This window comes from Rhinolophus sinicus, linkage group LG16 (genome assembly GCF_036562045.2).
Source record: "Rhinolophus sinicus isolate RSC01 linkage group LG16, ASM3656204v1, whole genome shotgun sequence".
In the NCBI taxonomy this organism is placed as follows: Eukaryota; Metazoa; Chordata; class Mammalia; order Chiroptera; family Rhinolophidae; genus Rhinolophus; species Rhinolophus sinicus.
In genome coordinates, this window is record NC_133765.1 from 31,249,391 (window position 1) to 31,267,840 (window position 18,450).

An 18,450-nucleotide genomic window follows, 5' to 3' on the forward strand; every position below is an offset into this window, starting at 1 on the left:
GATCCACACGGGGTTCTGGCTGCCAGACTTGGAGACCCACGCGTCAGGCACAAGACAATTTCCAGTGGCCTCTGTCCGCGTGTTTTTCCTCCTTTTATCGCCTCCTTGGGCCTTTTTGTCTTCTGAGGCCAGGCCGGCCCTCGCAACACCCGCTTGTGCGCTGCAGCACCTAGGAGAGGATTAGTGCAAGCAGAGTGTGCAGGCCTTGGTGAACGGAGCCGAGTTTGGTTTCAACATCTAATTCAATTTGTTCTGCCGAGATTGAAATATGAAATGGTTGCCAGTCAAACGTTCAAAGGACGGCGAAGGGAGAGTGAGCGCCTGCTGAAATTTAAATTTTAATGAAAACGACTTTAACCCTTTGGTTCACCTCGCAGAAACAGAGCACGGTCTCCCATCCCGTGGAAACACCACTTGGGTTCTCTCCTCTGGCCGCTTCTCTTGCTGAGTATTGCGAATATACTAATATGGAGCCTTTGTTTCCAGCAGAATTAGTACTGAAAGGCTAAGTCACCACTTGCTTAATAATAACTGGTTCTCCTGTACTGCCCCGCCTTCCCATAGATGATTTTTCCAAGCTCTATACGGACAAGCCCAGGCCCCTGTTCGGTGCCCTCGTGCCACCTGAACTGCGCCTTGCACCTGTCCCAGCTGTGAACGGTTGTCTGAGTTGTGGTTTCACATCTGTCCTCCCTCTGGGTTGTGAGCCCCAGGAGGGCAGGGGCGCACACTGCACCCCTTGCCTGGCGGCCAGGAAGGAGGTGCTTGATAGTATTTGATGAAGGGATGAACGCTCACACTTCATCCTCCCAGCAGCTGTGGGAAGGGAGTGGACGGAAATATGGAGTCTCGGGAAGGCAGGCGACGTTCCCCAGATGACACCACACAAAGGGCTGGCGCCCAGCTCCGTGTAGCAGGAAGCCCGAGTTCCCACCCTCACACTGTCTCCTGCCTCTCCAGGGCAGCCGTGGTGCGGGAGAGCTGACCCTGCGTGGGGCAGTTAGCGCACACCCTCCTCCCCTCGCCCCTGCAAGCTGGGCTCAGGAAGGAAGGTCTGGCATGTGCTGCTGGGACTCGAACTCTAACCTCAAGGCAGCTCGAATGAAAAACGTCCAGTTTTTTCCCCCTGATGAGGCTTCTCCTATCCAGCACCTACTTGCCATAAACCCCTAATGTGCTCTCTTATTTATTTTACTTATTTTTTAATAATCTTTGCATGCCATCAATCCCTGAGTGAGTGTCACGGCTCAGTATGGCCATGGACAGTGCCAGGCGTTGCCCTGGCGTGCTAGGGCTCCAGGGTGGAGAGTGGGGGTGATGGGGAGACCCTGACACTCCCTTGAGGATAGTCAGTGCCTGAGGGCTGAGCCCTTGGCCTCAGCCTCTGGGACCTGGCGGAACCGCAGAGCCCCGGGAGAAGCTTGAACCTAAAACACCTTGACGCACGCGCCCAACAGATGTTTGCTGAGCCTGCTGTGCACCAGACCTGGCCCTGCGTGCTGGGGACGACACTCCCCGGCCTCGAGGAGCTCGCGGTGGGAGGTGGGCCGACAGACGGCCAGCAGACGTTCTTTTCTCCAGTGCCCCTGAGGCTGCTTTCTTACAGGGTGTCGGAGGACTGACGGGGTCTCCCTGAGGAGGTGGTGTGACAGCAGAGTGGGAAGGAATGGGTGTGTAGGGTCAGGAGCAAGGCCTCTGGGCTGGGAGCGTGCCCCGTGTGCTCAGGGAAAAGGGGGAGCGGGCAGTGGACTCCACTGTGCAGGCTCAGTTTGGCTGCCAAGCCGGGCCTGGGGGGGGTGGGCAGAGCAGGCTTCCATAGCTGTACGTTGAGAATTGACAGCAGAGGGACAGGGACATGAGTGCCAAGGCCCTTGCAGTCATCCAGGGGAGATGATAGTGACTTAGACCAGCAACGGAGGTGACAGGCAGCCAGGACCTACACGTATTGAGGGTGGAGCCCAAAGGTTTGGCTGTGGGGTGTGTAATGCCAGGGGTGACACCATGGTCTGGGGCCTGAGCCAGGAAAGAAGTCAGCGTGTGCGAAGACAGGCTGACTACAGGAGCTGGCTCTGAACGGAAGGAATTAGATTTTGAAGGTGCCGCGTTGGAGGTGACCGTTAGCCGTTGGGAGACAAAGAGCTTCCTGGAGTGTGTGTCTCAAGTTCAGGAGAGAGGGCTGGACCAAAGGCGCAATAGGAAATCGTCTGGTTTTCTCTCTAAGAAACTTAAGAAGCAACATGGGGAACTCACAGCCCTGTGTAGGCAGAGCTGGGAAATCCTAGCCCAAAGTTCATAAGTTTCAAGTTCATGTTGAAGCCACTTCTAGATAGTTCCAAACCTGTGGCCACAGGACCCCTTTTTCCAAACAAGTCTTATGCAGAACCGAACACGGAAAACATATGAAGCAGAAACTGCTGTTTAAAGGCTGGGTCTGAGGCCCAGCCCCCACCTGTTCACCCTGCCCCTCGGCACCTGAGCAGTTTGCAAACCACCGACCTAAACGTGCCTCACAGAGCGTGGAAGGCAGCCTTCCATGGTACACGGTGATTTTACGCAGCCCACGAACTTTTTAACTTCCTATAATTTCACCAAGCTCTAAGGACGGGGTAAAAATTTGTTTTCAAAAAGTGAATTGGTGTAAAGAGAATGAAGAACATGAGCACAATAAAAAGAAGTGGTAAGGAAGGGACATAAGTGATCTAAACCAGGGGTTGGCAAACTGCCTGCGGGCCAGATCCAGCTGCTGCCTGTTTGTGTAAATAAAGTTTTATTGGCACTCGGCCACACCCACTGGCTTACAGTTGTACGCAGGCTGCCTTCCCACTGCAGCCACAAAGCTGAGGGGTTGCAAGAGGAGCTTTATGGCCTGCAAAGCCTGAAATATTTACCCTTTGGCCCTTCATTGTCAAGTTTGCCACACCCTGTTCTAAAGCAAGCCCCTCTGGTTTTACAGCTTAGAAAGCCAGGCCCGAGAGGGCGAGTGGCCTCTACAAGGTCACACCATGGCAGAACCCCCCATTCTGTGCTCTTCACGCCCCACCATGCTTCTCTGCATAGACCGGAGCCAGGCTCCCTGGGCTTGCGTCCGCGCTCAGCCACTTACCCTGCAGCGTGACCTTGAGCCTCGTGTCCTCACCTGTGAACCGAGAACACCAGCTGTACGGACTGACTGGGGATGTGAGGATTAAATGAGTACTCGGTGAGCACTCACCGAGTAACCATTTGCTGTTGTTAGCCCACCCCCACCCCCCAAAGTAGAGGAGTGTCCCCCAACCCCCTGGGAGGCTCTCCCATCACCCACCACCCAGCAGCCTGGAGTGCTCCAGCGCAAGCCCCCAGCCCAGGACCTTCTGGCGAAGCGGCAGAGTTAAAGGGGCCCCGCAATCCAATTAGAGCATCGCCAGGAGCCAGGGCCACGTCCCCTCCAGCTTCCTTAATATACCCCACTTCCCCTTAATTGCAGCTTTCATTGGAAACGACCCACTGGGGCCGCAGCGCCCATCCTTGGGTGCAGGCCAACAGCAGACATTTTTCTGTTGTGCAGATTTCCGGATGGCAGCTGCTTCTGCCTTCCCAGGGAACTGTCAGGAGCCCTCCCTTCTCCCAGTCCCCAAAAAGATTCCAGGCGATATCACTGCCATCTCATATGTCTTCGTGTCACCCTGCCATTTACAGAGCGCTCACAGTCACGAGCTCAGTTGCATCTCGGCTGAGTCACAAGGCAGAGACTGTCACCCTCTGCACAGGTGAGGGAACAGGCTCGAAGAATGAAATGCACTCCAAGGCTAATAGTCCCGGAAGGTGCCGGAAGAGGGCAGGCCCCCTTCTCTAGGCATCGCCACTGGCCACCGCACCAGTCAGCCATCCTCTCCCCGCCTTGGCTTTGCAGAGGAAGGAAGGAAGCTTGGTAGTGGTGGGCCACGTAGGACGTCACTGGAAACACTGGTTCTGTTCATGGTTCTCAGGCTGTTCCCCAGAGGGGCTGGGATGGGGAACTGAGTGGGTTGGGTCCACAGCCCTTAACCCCGCTCCCCTTCTAGTATTTCTATTCTTGGGCTCAGTTGCCCAGCTCTCACAGTATTAGCGTCTCACTGCAACAGTTTCGAGCTGTGAGATAACTTTGTGGACCCCAAAATGCAAGCCAGCTTCTTTATCCAGTGCTCAGCCAAAGAACAGTGGCCAAATTGGCCTTGCAGACAGTGTATTGGTCACAGTATGTTTCCGCTGCTGTGACAGCCCCAAATACCAGTGCTTTAAGTAAGGTACAGGTTGACTCTTCTCACGGGACAGTCGGAAGGTAGGCAAGCCCAGCCCGAGGGGCGCTGCACAGTGGCAGGGACCTGGCTCCCTGTGTCACCTCCATGGCTCTCATCATACGGCCCCAGGAAGGTTCCCCACTGTGCCAGGACCCAGCCATCTGGGCAGAGAAGGACACTGCATGGTCTCACATCACGTCTGTGCACAGCCCTCTGGCCAGAACAGAGTCACGCAGTCAAACCTACCTTTGAAAGAGGCTGGGAGGTAGGCTTTCTCCTGAGGGCCCATGTGCCCCTCTAAAATATGGAGGCCCTTGTGCTTCAAGAAGCAGGAGAGTGAATGTAGGAACAGCTGGCAGTCTCTGCCACAGATGGAGTCAGGCTGCTGCCTGGGGTCTTCCTGGGACGTTTTCAAGGTCAACTTGACTGTCCCCGATTTGCACCTTTCCAGCTGACTTTAGAACTTAAGCTCACATGAGCGTCATCCACAGGTCTTCAAATTCCTTCCTTGGAGTCTTAGCCTAAGACAAGTGTAAGTCTCACTGTCTTAGACCCAAGCAGTAGTTGTCAGTGAAAACCCCAAGTAGCGTGTGGGTCTTGCTGCTTTCACAGAAAGACATGTTTGCTACCTGCCCCATTGGCCAGAGTAAGTCATGCGGCAGAGCCCAACGTCTGCGAGGGAGGGGATCACCGAAAGGCATGGACGTGGGATGGAAGGGGGTGAAGAATTGGGGCCGTGAATGCCGTCAGATGCCTCACACACCTCGTAAACATGCCTTGCATCCATGCCCCTCCATGGGCACCAACTTAGCGCCAACCCCCATCTGTTGCCTTGATTATTGGGACACCTTCCTCTCCCATTTCCTCTACCCCTTCCCTTCCCACTGGTTACCAGCCACTCATCCTTCAGGTCTGATGGCTCTTCCTCTGAGCAGCCCCCTGGCTCTCCCTGCATGCTCGCCCTGCCCCTCTGTCACCAACTAGAAGCCCTTTGAGGTCAGGGAGCAGGTCTTGTTCACAAGTGACCACACATGGGAGGCCCCCACTGAGTATTGGCTGGAATCCAGGTTGTCCCTGGAGAAACAGGAAGTTCAGAGACTCCTCATTGCCAAAGCCAGGGAAATTATGGTCAGGGGGGTGAGCCCAGATGGCACCCATCAAGCCCGCGGGTGTGAGTGGACCATCAGTTAATTCCCTCCTCCTGCAAGATTCTGCTGTGCCTGTTATCACCACTGCTCCCTTTAAAAGGTGCCCCGGCTTCTTCAACAGCGGGAGCCAGTTCACTCCGGTTCCCAAGACTCAGTGTGTTCAAATTCAGAAACCGGGGTTGGGGGTCTGGCGCCATTTCTCTGCATTCTGTTTCCTCTCCTATCTCTGAGCCTCTTGCCACCCAGGTGGTGCGGCCTCGTTTCTGGGGGGTGAGGGGAAGAAAAGCACCTCCTCTTGTTCCTTCTCCTGGAAGCCTAGACTTTAACTTTCTAGTGACTGAAAAGCAACCTCAACTCCTGCATCTGTCTTCTGTTCAGTAGATTGTGGGTCTGCCTAGAAGAATGTATCTGTATCTAGCCTTTCCGCCCCCACTCAGCAACGCCGCTTTCAGCGTGAGCTTGGGGGGAAAGGGGTGCAGTCAGCGTGTGCATTCTCTCTGAGTTGACAAGTAGTTACTTTTACTTCATCTTGCCTGGGAGTGTCGCTGTCGGGAGCAAAAGCCACTGGCCCCTCCAGACAAGGATGCTTCCCAGAAACCCAAGCCCTTGGGGGTGAGAGGTTAAGCTTTGCCCTTGAACCCAGAAGCACAGGCCTGAGAATCACCCCAGCCTCGCTTCTGCTTCCCGGCTTCAAGTGTCTGCACCTGCTTCCTCTGAAACAGGGAAGAGACCGTCCCTCCCAGGAGGGTTATAGGCCTCCAGGAAATGAGTGCCAAGCCACAGTCCAGGGCCTGGTCCGAGCTCTACTGAATGCCGCCCTGTGCCTGGCACCAGATGGTGAGCCGGGGAGCTCAGCCCCAAACACCAAAATTGAGATTACAGGCTGCTGTGTGTGAACAGGGACAGCACAGGGCACCTTGAGAGCAGTGGTGAGGCCGACTCAATGGGGTGCTGGGAAGGCTTCTCTAAGAAGTGATTTTCCAGCTGCAGGGGGAGCGGGAGGCTCGGGCGGGAGGAATGGCCTGTGCAAAGGGGGATCGGTGGGACTTGGGAGCCGAGTCTGGCCGCTGGCCTTCTCCAGCCCAGCCCAGCCCCCAGCTCCCAGCCCCCGTCTCCATTACCCATCCAGATTAGCAAGCCCTCCTGGTACCTTCCAGTCCTGGCCACCACTGAGAACGGACCACTGTCAGCCGGGGGCTGCTCCCAGGGTGCTGTGTGTCCCCATCTGGGGGGCCACCACTGCATGTCAGGGCTGCTGGTCCCCGCGTCCTCACAGCAGCCTCCCCCCTGTTCCCCCCACCCCACCCAGGCAGGGAGTCACGTGGCAGCTGACAGGTTTCACCTCTATCCACTCATGAATATCAATCAGGCCTGGTAATTCACAGTAAGTGGGATCCAGATTGACTAATAAGCAAGGCTTTCACCCCAAACTGGGTCCGGGGATGGAGAATGGCAGTGATGTGCGGCGGCGGGCAGGTGCGGGCACGATGTGATCAGAATTGGAAAACCTGACAGCAGAGCTGCAGACAGCAGGGTGGTCCTGAGGGGCTGCCTGACAGCTTGGGGAGCAGGGGTCCCCTCACAGACAGTGGCCAGCGCCCTAGGGGCCATGGGACCCCTGCAGGCTCCTCTCCATCCCAGCTGAGAGCCAGCTTAGCCTCACTGGGCTCTCCTGACCACGGTTGTGGGGTCCAACCTGAGGCCCCAGGAGAGATGGGTTACCTGGGGCAGACCCTCATCACCAAGTGAGAAAGACCCAGCCCTGAAGGTCGAGGGTAGAGCCCTGACCCGAGAGCACTTCCTGTGGGAGGTGACCTCTCATCCTCCCTGAGGTCAGGGTGTCTGAATTACCGACATCTGGGTGGGAACAAGCCTGATGCTGGGCTAAAGTGCCAGCTCTATGACTTACGTGAGCTCTGTGATCTCAGAACCAATTTGCCTTTCTGTGCCTCAGTCTCCTCTTCTGTAAAATGGAGGTGACTGGACACCCACCTCAGAGGGTTCACTGAGCAGGTGCTCACCCAGCTGTGCAACTTGGGCCAGACACTGCACCTCTCTGAGCCATGGCCCCACCTGTAGGATATAAAGCCCCTGGCACACCGTGGGCACTGGGTCATCTCCCTCGGTCACCTCCCTGGGTCACCTCCCTCGGACTCCCCCATTCTAGCCCTGGTTCATCCACCATCCTGATAAGTGACTGTGGTCATCACTGCCCTCACCGCGGACTAACTCATTTAATCCTTCACCACCTCACGAGATGGGCGCCATTATCGCCATCCTCGTTTCCAGTGAGGAAGCAGAAACCCAGAGGTTAGGTGCCTTGACCAAGACCACACGGCTCGGGGGTTGAGCCACGGTTGAAACCAGGCAGCTGACTCTTCCCTACGGCACTGTACCCCTCTGCCAGCCTGGTCTGCCTCTGCCCATTGTGTTTCAAATGTGGAAATGCAGCCCTGCTCCTGGAGTGAGCCACAGTGGGGCTCGGGGCCACCCCTCACACCTGTTGCTGTGCCAGGGAGAGTCTGCCCAGCCCTCCAGGCACCTCTCTCTGACCAGTCCTCAGGGCTGGGTCTGAGTCCTCACAGCTCAGCCATCTTTGAGATTTAAGTTCTAAGCCCTCAGAATTCGATGACAAAATTAAGTCAAATGATCAATTACTGACTCCTCACCACAACCCTGTGACCCGTGGGTGCTGCCACTGCCCCCCACTTTGCAGTTGAGGAAACTGAGGCTTGGGGCTGGACTCCAGGCTCATCAGGGACTTCCCCAGAGTCACCGAGCTCAGAAGAGGCTGGCGTGGTGTTCCTGCCAGGTCCTTCTGACTTTCAGCCCCAAGCCCCCGACCACCAGCCAAGGCCCATGAGAGAAAACCCGGTGCATGTGTGCACGGAGCAGAGCATTAAGTAGAACCTTCCCCAGACCAGGCCCTGGGGTCTGTAGGGAAGAGATCAAAAACAGCTCCTGCCCCTCAGAGCCCACAGACCCGGTGGGGGGGCGTCCTGGGAGCGCCCGGGAGGCACCCAGCTCTGATGGCATGAGTGCATGCCTGTGGTCGTGTGTGTGGATGGACAGGAAAGCCATGGGACATGTGGTCGGTTGTAGCTTTGCCTTCTGAAGGCATGTGCCCCGCACAAGCCCCCACCTCTGCTGGTCCAGACAGCAGCCAGGGGACGTATTCCGTGTCCTCCAGGCACCCTCCCCACCACACCAGCTCTTTTCCTGATACAGGACAAAAACAGGTAGCTAAAAAGCCTTAGCCTCTGACCCGGGGAGGGAGGTGTATCTCATCACAAACAAGCCTGCATTCATCCATGACATATGTAATATAATGTCAGGCGAAGGGCTGGAAGTCAGAGCAAGGAGAGGGCACCGGAAATGAAGGGGACGACCTGACAAAGTGACAGTCATGCTACCTGTGTCACTGGGTCCTTGTGAGGATGAACTGAGATGAACTGGCCAGGGGCCTCATCACAGCACCTGGCACATAGTAAGTGCTCAATAAACGGCCTGTGATGGTGATTATTGTTTTTTTGTATTCCTAGCCATAGTCCCATCGATTCTTAAGCAAATGCCGAGGCAGCTCCAAGTGCCCCAATCTAAACTGCAAAGACAGGCGATATTCACGAGGGAGCATGGAGGATACATGGCCAACCTGCAGCTGCTGCTAATTTTTATTTGCATCTCAAGTGGGTCCTGTGCCTCGGAGACATAGGGAGACGAGCGAGGGCTGGGTCTGAGTCCTCACAGCCTCTTCAGTGGGTGCCCAGGGCGCTTGCCTTTGTCCAAGGGCTCCCAGTCTTCTCTGTGCCCACCCATGGGGTGTTAGGTTTGGCCATCGGAGCTCAGGAGGCCCAGCCCATTGCCTCCCAGGAGACACTGGGTAGTTTCTCATTTTCTCCTCGAGCAGTTTCATAGCCCAGTTAAACCTGCAGCGAAAGCTCACTGGAAGGGAGACCTGGACTCGGGGAAGGAGGTGGGTGAAGGAATAAATACACCCAACTGGTCGCTGGTCGCTGCCCCCACCAACAACTATGAAATAACCAGGAAGAGCTCCAGGGAGAAAGTGATTTACAAATACCAGCCCCGGTCCTTCCCTAGATGCAGCGTGAGTGTTCACCAAATACATAAATATTTCCAGCGCATAGATTCCACTTAGCATGTTTATTTTGCAAACCAGGCAGCAAACTACAAAAGAGACCCTGGCCCAGCTCCTTGTCTTTTAAAGCAGAGGTTTGACCCCCTACACCTAGGAGAGGTTTATTTCCCTGAAGTGTAGTTCAGCCACGGAGTTCTTCTGATTGGGATACGACAGTGGCCAGCCAGGGTCCGGTCATCTTGTTTATCAGGCTGTGTTATTTAGAGCTAGAAATGCTTCTGTTGAGAACCTCCCCTGACCCAGATTCTTATTAATACTGCCTGTCATAACCGTAAGGGTGGGACTCATATGCCCATTTTCCAGATGTAGAAACTAAGGCACAGAGCCGTGTAGTGGCTTGCCTGGGGTGACACAACTCAGAAACAGCAGCATCAGGCTTCAGGGCCCGGGGTCTGTCTGACTCCAACGCCATTACCCTTACCAGAAAATACCCTGAAGATGGGAGCAGTGAGGGAGAGAGGCCCCACCATGCCCATTATCTCAGAAATGGTCTCCCGTCTGGGCTCCAGGCAGTGCCGGGCCGTGCAGTTCTGACAGCGTCATTTTACCTTCGGGCTCACTCGTCCCTTTGTAGTAGCTCGCTTTCAATCAGCATGAGCAGCTGGAATGAGATCGTCTCGCAGGGCTCAGCCAGGCCCACAGGCAGGGCCAGGTGCCACATACGGGAATCTCCAGTGCATTCTCTCCCCCCCAGGACCCTGGGAGCCCATCTAACCAGGGACTGTCCAGGTGGGGCTGCGCCAAATCCAGTGTCGTGGGGCCTCAAAGCATCCAAAGCTTCGCGGGTGGGGAGCGAGCCCCTCCATACCCCCACCTGCCTTTGCCCAACAGTCTCCAGCCTCATGATAATTCTCATCACGGAATCATCCAAGGCAGGCCTGTGGCGTCTCCCTGCACATCCCTCTGTTGAGCCTCTGTGCCCCTTTCTTTCCCCAGGCCTCTGCTCAGATGTGGCCTCCTCTGGGAGGCGTTCCCTTCCACAGTGTGCAAAGTCGACTCCCATTTTCTTCCTGGCACTTGCCACCCTCTGACGTGCTTTCTGTCTTTCTGTTCTTCATTCCTCCTCCCTCTCCCAACTAGGATATTCCACGAGGGCCGGTGTGTTGCCTTGGTCACTACTGAGTCCTCAGAGCTCAGAACAGTGCCTGGGACAAAGGTGTTTAGATATTGAGCGAGGAATCTGTTAGGTAGTTAGAGCGGGTTTTCCCTCCTTCAGTCAGAACAACCCTGCAAGGTGAGTCTTGTCCCCAATTGACAGATGAGAAGACAAAGGCACTGAGGCTGGGTGTCAAGACACTGAAACCACTCCCCTGCTCAAACGGCCCATTTTGCCCTTCAGTGGTGGCCGGCCACCGGAAACTTTCTCCTCCTCCTCCAAGGAGGGACGTCAGACTCTTTGTGAACCACTGCTTTCCTAAAAGAATAAAATCAAACAAGAAGCGGGAAACTTGGGTTGGCCTACGTGACTTCAAGCCCCAGGCGGGGCCCAGCCGCTGTCTGTCTGTTCCTGAGTGGAGCGGCTGGGGTCTAGGGTTTTGCTGGCAGACGGCAGGCTCAAGTCTGCGCCTGGACTTACTTAGAATTCAGCCCTTAGATCGCTCCCTTCTCTCTGATGGCTACGAGTGATTGACACTTACAAATTACCCAGCCGAAAGTGTCGAGTCTTTGACCCCTGAGTAACATCTTTGGCAAGCCTGAGATTTGCCAGCATTTTGTCATCTAATTACTACAAATCCCTTGAAAATTCACTGGCTGGTGAATTTTTAATGCGGGGCAATTTCAATGTGATGCATTGCCCAGATGGGTTCTTGCGTTTCTCCCCTCACTCTCTCTCTCCCTAACTCTTCTCTCTCTTTCTCTCTTTCTCCATCCCGCTTTGCTTAACTTTAATCATCTCACAAACTTTCGAATGGGTTTGTGGCAGGAGCCCTGCCCTGAGCATCTGAATGGAGCTGTCGGAGGGTGTGAGGTCTTGGCATCTGAGCGTTTCCGTGCCCTGTTCTTTGGAAATGTGCATACAGATGGTCACCAGGATAACACCTCACTCCTGCCTCACAGACAGTGTGGGTCTACGTGCTCCCCCTAGATTCCCCCAAGTAGCACAACAGACTGGGAAGCAATGATACTGCAGCCTCCTTCACAACATACCTTGCGAAGTCGCTTTTCCCCAGGCACGTGGGCTGGTGACTTTGCAAGGTTGGTTGCTTTCACGTTAAATCTTGGACAAAGCAAATGTTTCACATTATTATTATTAGTATTTATTTGTTTATTTATTTACCTTGTTCTTTAGATCGTTGGATAACAGCGCCCACCAGGGCAGGGGAGAGATGGCTGCCTTTTGCGGAACTGAGAAGAGACGGCACCTGCTTGCTCTGTCCTCGCACAACCTCCTGCCTCCTCAGACCCCTGAGGGGGAAGCGAGACCTGCTCTTTCCAGGCACCACACCGACCTACCTCTGCTGCCAAATGAACTTGGAACTCCAGCCCACCCGAAGCCAGCGCTGAGGGCTGGTTCCCCATGGGAGCAAAACTATCTCCAGACCACGAGTGGAAAGGGGGCCGGGAGAACAAGACATCTGGCTCCCTTTATTTTTTTTCTCACGTTTGATATGTATATTGGATTCTTATTTCTAAATACAAAAACAAGGTGCCTTTTACACTCTGTCCCCACACGAGCCCTCTGTGCGGACCTTTTCCGCGATGACAACGCAGAGGGCGAAAACCGCGGTAGCAGCCACGTTCTCGCTGTTGACCTGCTAGAGATAAGTCTCCGCCAGCCCTCTCCACCCCCGCCCCTTCCCCCTATTCAGGGAAAGGAGGTTTTGCTTTTCAGCCCCCATTTCTGGTTACATATGTACACGGCTGATAAAATATTCCACTTCACCCCTTCTCCCCATGGGACCTGCCGTCTTATGGGAAAAGGGTTTGTATGACAGCGACCACGACCGCCTGCGTGTCGCCTGGAAACGGCGGTGGGAGGAGGGGGCTGTCTCTCTCCGACTCTTTATTCAGATTCCCTCTTCTGGTTCTGATAACTGCATCGCTGGAGGGAAAAGGCCTGGGCTGCCTCTGGGCTCCGGCCGAGGCCCAGATGGTCGCCCTCCCGTCCTTGGGAAGGGAGATGCTTTCAAGGTCCCCACTGTTCCCTGCCTGGCAACACCCACCTCCCGTGGACTTCACCTGGGGCCACCCAGACGCTTGAGTCCGCCCTCTCTGGACACCCTCAAAGTTGGGGCCACAGCAGAATCTGGTTGGGGGAGGTCCCGAAGAAGCAAATGTGGCTGATGGATAGAACCCAGCAGTTGGAGGAGGGGCTGGGCGTTGTACTGATGGGTGGGGGGTGTCATGGCTGCTTGAGGTTGTCCAGCAAAGAAGCAGATAAAGCATGGTCTGGACTTCTACCCAGAGGGCAATGGAAGGGATTCAGATAACGTCTCTGCAGACACTGATTCCTGCTTCTCTCTCCACCCACTTGGCTCTCTCACGTCTCCGGTCACATGTAACGGATGTTCTAGAATATTCCAGAGGCAAAAGCCTGGGTGAAGGCAGACGTCTTTAAGCTTCTTTCTGAGACCGCCTTTTACAAAAAGCAACAGCTGATTTTGCCCTGAGTTCACAGGAGCAGGGCCTTTGCACCCAGGTCCCCAGTGACACCCCTGCCGGGCCCCGCCCCCTTCTAAGGGCCTCCATCAAGGTGGCCATTTGCAGAGCTCCGTGATAGGCCAGGCACCACGCTGAGGGGCAGAGCTACAGACCCTGTGCTAAAAAGAGCTGTGACCTGCGGGTGGGGTTAATAAGACAAAAATGGATTGGAAAAAGCTTCCCATGGGAGGTGGGACGTGTCCCGAAAGACTGGAAGAAGGTGTGGGGTTCAGACAGGAATGCAACAAGCATGTAATAAGCACCTACTAAGTGCTAGGCACCAGGGTGGCCAAGACAAGAGATACATTGCCCGGCCTTGGAGGATTAAAGTTTATTAGAAATGACCTTTGCGTGGAGATGACCTCTTAGAAGGAGGGCACGGAGGTGGGTAGGGGAGGGACAACCAAGGTGGCTTTCATGGGCAAGTAACCACACATGCACTGAGAGCCCACCAGCTGGGCTGGGCGGGTTTTAGGCTGAACTTTTAACAAATAAAAGGTGTACATGTGCGTTATGTGTGAATTACAGCCTGGTCCCTCCATGCGGTGGACCAATTAGCACAAGCTGGCAACACTTGGGCCCACATGGAAAGAAATGCATGAAAGTAAGAGAACTGTGAATGATTGATTCTGTTACCCGTCCACTAGTGCTGCCATCTCCAGCCTCGCGGTCATCAAGACTGAGGAATGAAGCAAAAGGGCTGGCAGGGAACATGAGTGTATCTTTATTTTTATCACGCCTCAAAATCCCACTGCTTTTTCCTTCTGGTTTTGTTTTACTTTGGAGTGTGTGTGTGTGTACACCCATGCATCTTGCTCCTCACAAGAGTCCTATTAGAACCATTTAAAGTTCTCAGCTTGTTTGAGCCATTGTCCCTACTTGACACCATCTGCCAACAGTTCTGAGACTATCGATATTTTTTTCCTCCTCCCTTTCACGGATTCATTCCATAAATATGTATTGAGAGCCTGGCACTGCGCTTTGCATGGGAACATGCTGATGGGACAGAAAGTTCTCACCTTCTTAGGTCTGATAGGAAAACAGAAACAAATAAATGTATCATTTCAAGAAGGGAGTTGGGCTAGAGAAAGGGCCACCCTAGTGGGATGATCCGGGAAGGCCACCCCAAGGAAGTGACATTTAAGCCAAAACTTGAAGACTGGAAGGAAGCCACCCAGGCATGCTGAAAATGGAGGTGGGCGAGCAGCCACTCTGGCAGAGACAAGCAAGTTCAAAGGAAGCAGGCAGACATTGTGCGTAAGGATGGCCAGGGTTCCTGAAACAGGGAGACGTAAAGAATAGACTCGAGAGAGATGCCGCCACATAGCAGCAACTGTAGAGGACGGCTTGCCATTCATTCCAACAGGAAAGATATAAAGGATGTGAGTGAAGTGTGGGAGGAGAGGATGTGGCAATGCTGTGGGATGACCCGTTTCCCATCTCCTTTACCTTTGCTGCCTTCCTCTTGCTTTCCCAGCCTCCCTGGCAGGTAGAGGTGTCTGGGTCACAGCCAATCAGACCTAAGCAGAAATCTGCTAGAAGCTTTCCAGAGAAGTTTTTGTTTTCCTGATTTAAAAAAAAAAAGCTAGCGAAACTGCAGGCCTTCTTCCTTCTTCCTTTCTTTTTGCCTTTAACTCGGATGCGACGCCTGGAGCTGCAGCAGCTGTTTTGCAACCTTGAGGGAAAGGCCAAGAGAAATCACAAAGAATGAGGGGCCACTTAATCAACACTAGCTACCTAGCTCCAGACTTTTCATTATATGACAAAGAATGGCCCCCATTTGTTTAGGATACAGTTAGTTGGATTTTCTGTTATTTGTCAAAAGCATTCCTGGGCAGGTAATTGGAGTAAGAGATTGGGGATGGGGAGAGGTGAATAACAATATGGGTGAGTCTGAGTTCAAAAGCAGCAGCCTTGAGATTCTATAATGGAGCACCAGGTGTGGAAGAGCCATCTTTGATGGTAAAATGAACCTACTATTTACTTGAATATCTCTAATTCAAGTTCAGTGTTCATTGGGAAGGGCTAACAGGGAAGTGAATCAAGACAGACACCGATCTTTATTTTACATGTGATCCTTCTCTCCCTCCAAGGCAAGTTTGGTGTACAGACATCAGCAATTGAGAAAGACACTTCCTTGGAGTTTATTCATGTGTCCACTGAACCCACATGGGGAAAGGGCCAAAGGTGATGGAGAGTAAACAAGAGTGAGAAAGGAGAAAAATTTCCTGCACAAACCCTGAAGAGGCCCTTGTGCTACCCTCAGTTTCCAGGGTTTGAGGCACATTGTGACAATAAATGTTTTGTGGAATAGGAAAGAAAAATTGTAAGAATGGACAAATTCTTTGCACACTATTAGGAGAAGAAAAAATTATTCAGTGTTGTGCGTTCTCTCAAGAGGCTCATATAAATTCTTGTTAAGTGAAGGTATGCCTTGAAATAGAAATGATACAATGGCCACCAACTCCAGATTTCCTAGAGTTGAGGTCTCAAAAACGTACATGGCTGAAAGCACATATTACACAGGACAGGGTTAACGTGTGAGCCCTGGTTCTAAGAATTGGGCAGAGGGCACTCCCAATCCTGTCCCCTTAATCTAGTCCCAGCTGATGTCAAGGTCCTCAGACAATGACGAGAAACCATTCTGGGGCCAAGAGAACACATCTTGCTCCAGGGGAGGGCACCAGTGCTGGATACACAGCTTTCTGCGTAAGCTTTGTGGCATGTTGACAGTCAGTCAAACATTTGTTGGAGACCTACTATGTGCCTACTGCCCTGGGTGCCGGAATCATCTAAGACCAAAGGATTATTAACATAAAAGATGGATCTCAAAGTAGTGGCTTTACAACTGGTGTACGTGTGTGTGTTACAAGCAGGAGAATCTGTTTTCCCAAACAACTCTCAATATGTAAAACAAAAGAGAGACTACCTCATTAAAATGCTGGGTGGGGGGACCATGTTTTCCAGCCCTTTCCTTTCTCCACCTGAGATAACCCACTAGAATCACTGGGCTCCACAATACGGAATTTGAAAACTCTTCAAAAAAAAAAAAAGCTAATGTTTATTGAACACTTCTTATATGCCTGACACTATTTAAGCATATTACATTTATTAATTCATTTAATTTTCCCCATAAAGTGCAAACCATAACTGGCCATTTTACAGATGAGGAAACCGATTCAGAGAGGTTAAGCAACTTGCCTAAGGCCACACAGTAAGTGGCAGTGCTGGGTGAGGAACTGTCTTGTATCTGTGTGTGTGTGTGTATGCATGAGTGTGCATCTGTGTACATTTTTATAATCATGGTGTTTGCATGGAAAAATCTGGAAAAATGGACACCAAACCATTAACCGTGGTTACTTACAAGGTTGAGAAAAACAGATGGACCTTTAGTTGCTAAACCGTTACTTGTAATGTTTGAAATTTTAAATCAAATAAAACAGAATTTTTTTTTTAAGTCTATAATACTTTTCTTGCCTACCTGTGGAGCAGGCCCTAAGTGTGTGACCCTGTGAGTGTGTGTGCATGTGTCTGTGTGGTGTGGGTGTGGCAGGGAGAGAAACTTCTAGAAGGCCACAAGATGGGCAGACAGTGGCCCGGGTCCTGGGCACCATGAAGCTGGACTGTCAGGTAATGCTGGGGCACTCACAGGTGACTCACGACCACGCTCGCTCCCCCGCTGAAGTCCTCTAGGTATGCACCCACATGAGGGCAGGCACAGGGGGTACCCCCAGAAAAATCTGCAGGTGCCTCCAGCCACCGGAACCTGCTGGGACCTTGGGCCTGGCCCTCAGGGTGCCCACAGCCATCCCACGCGTGTGAACACCCCCGCGACGTCCCCCGGCGTTCACAAGACAGGAGATTCTCATTTTCACCCAGCAGACAGCCTGTCTGTCGGAGAGCTAGAGCTGCCTTCTATTTTTTTTTTCTGAATGATAATTTTCCCCCTTTTTTTGTAGCTAAAAATCACCCAGGCTTGTCCAGACGAGAGGGCAGAAAATTATGCGGTGAGAGAGAAGGGAGGATAATTTCTCTGGGTCACAGACATTCTCGCCTGTCATCCGTCTGCAGGAGGAGAAGTGGAAAGGGAGGGAGAGCGCGCCCAGATGCGAGGCTCGAGGATGAAAATGAAGGCTGGCCCAAATCCATCACTGTCCTCCTCGGCTGTCCCTGGGGGGGATGGACCTGGGGGGAGGACGGGAGCAGGAACGGGAGGGGGCTTTGGGCTCTGATCAGGGACCAGGAAAAGTGGGGAGGCTGCAAAGAGTGGGAGGGAGAAGAGCCCTGCTGTCTCAGCTGGGTAGGCCCACTTCCCGCCGTGGGCCTCAGTTTCCCCTTTTGGAAAACGGGTAATAGCTCCCTCCTCCACTCACCACCTGCACCCCTCCCACACACAGGAGATAACAGATGGGGACATTCCGGAGAACCTGGACCATGAAAACACAAGGTATGGGAGGTGACAGAACTGAGGTTTACCAAAGGCAGATGAAGCCTGCTGGCTGGGGTAGGGGGTGGGTTCAAATCCTTGCACCGCCCCCAGGAGGGCCTGTGCAAATCGCACCCCCTGTCTGGGCTTCAGTTCCCCATCGGTAAATGGGAGAATAATACAATGCATCTCATAGGGTTATTTTCAGGGCAAGTAGACTTATGTATAATGCGTCTGGCACATTGTACTCAAGTATAATAATAGCAACAATAGAAAATTACAAGGGAACTGCTGACGGTCACCCATGTTAACCATGCGAGTCCCATTTCTCACGTGTTAAAGAAGAGTCCTAGCTCTCCCCCAAGTGTGTGGCCCTGGGCAAGTCACTTTCCTTCTGTGGGCCTCAGTTTCCCTCTCTGCAAAGACCAGGTTGTGATGCCTTCCCGGGTTGCCAGGAAGCTTAGAGTTAGTCTGTGGGAACTGCCTAGTGTAGTGATGACCACAGGACTCCAAAAGTGCCAGCATTTCTTCTTCCTCCCCCTGCCCCCACCTTCCTCTTCGCAGACACGGCCACTCCCAGAAGACACAGTTTGGAATTCTCTGCCTCCTGAGTGGCAGCAGGGAGAGGAAGACTTCCACCCTCTGGAGTGAGTCTCTCTGCCTGCATTACTGCCATTGTGCATTGTTTCGCACCAGAAGGGGCAGCCCCACTCCTTGGTTTGTCTGACGCAGGGCCAGCAGACTCTTTCTACGAAAAGCTAGACAGTGCACATTTTCAGTGTTGCAGGCCGGACATCTCTGTTGCAGGGCCTCCACGCTGCC

The 18,450-nt window shown here is 53.3% G+C and overlaps 1 protein-coding gene across 1 annotated transcript in view; it reads left to right on the forward strand.

Moving 5' to 3' along the window:
- RBM19 (RNA binding motif protein 19) overlaps positions 1-11,990 on the forward strand; it is a 127,190-nt gene extending 115,200 nt beyond the window's left edge. Inside the window, exon 25 of the mRNA XM_019734080.2 lies at positions 11,851-11,990. The gene's annotated coding sequence lies outside the window, so the exon portion shown is untranslated. The remainder of the gene's footprint in view (positions 1-11,850) is intronic.
- Positions 11,991-18,450: the final 6,460 nt, after the last annotated feature.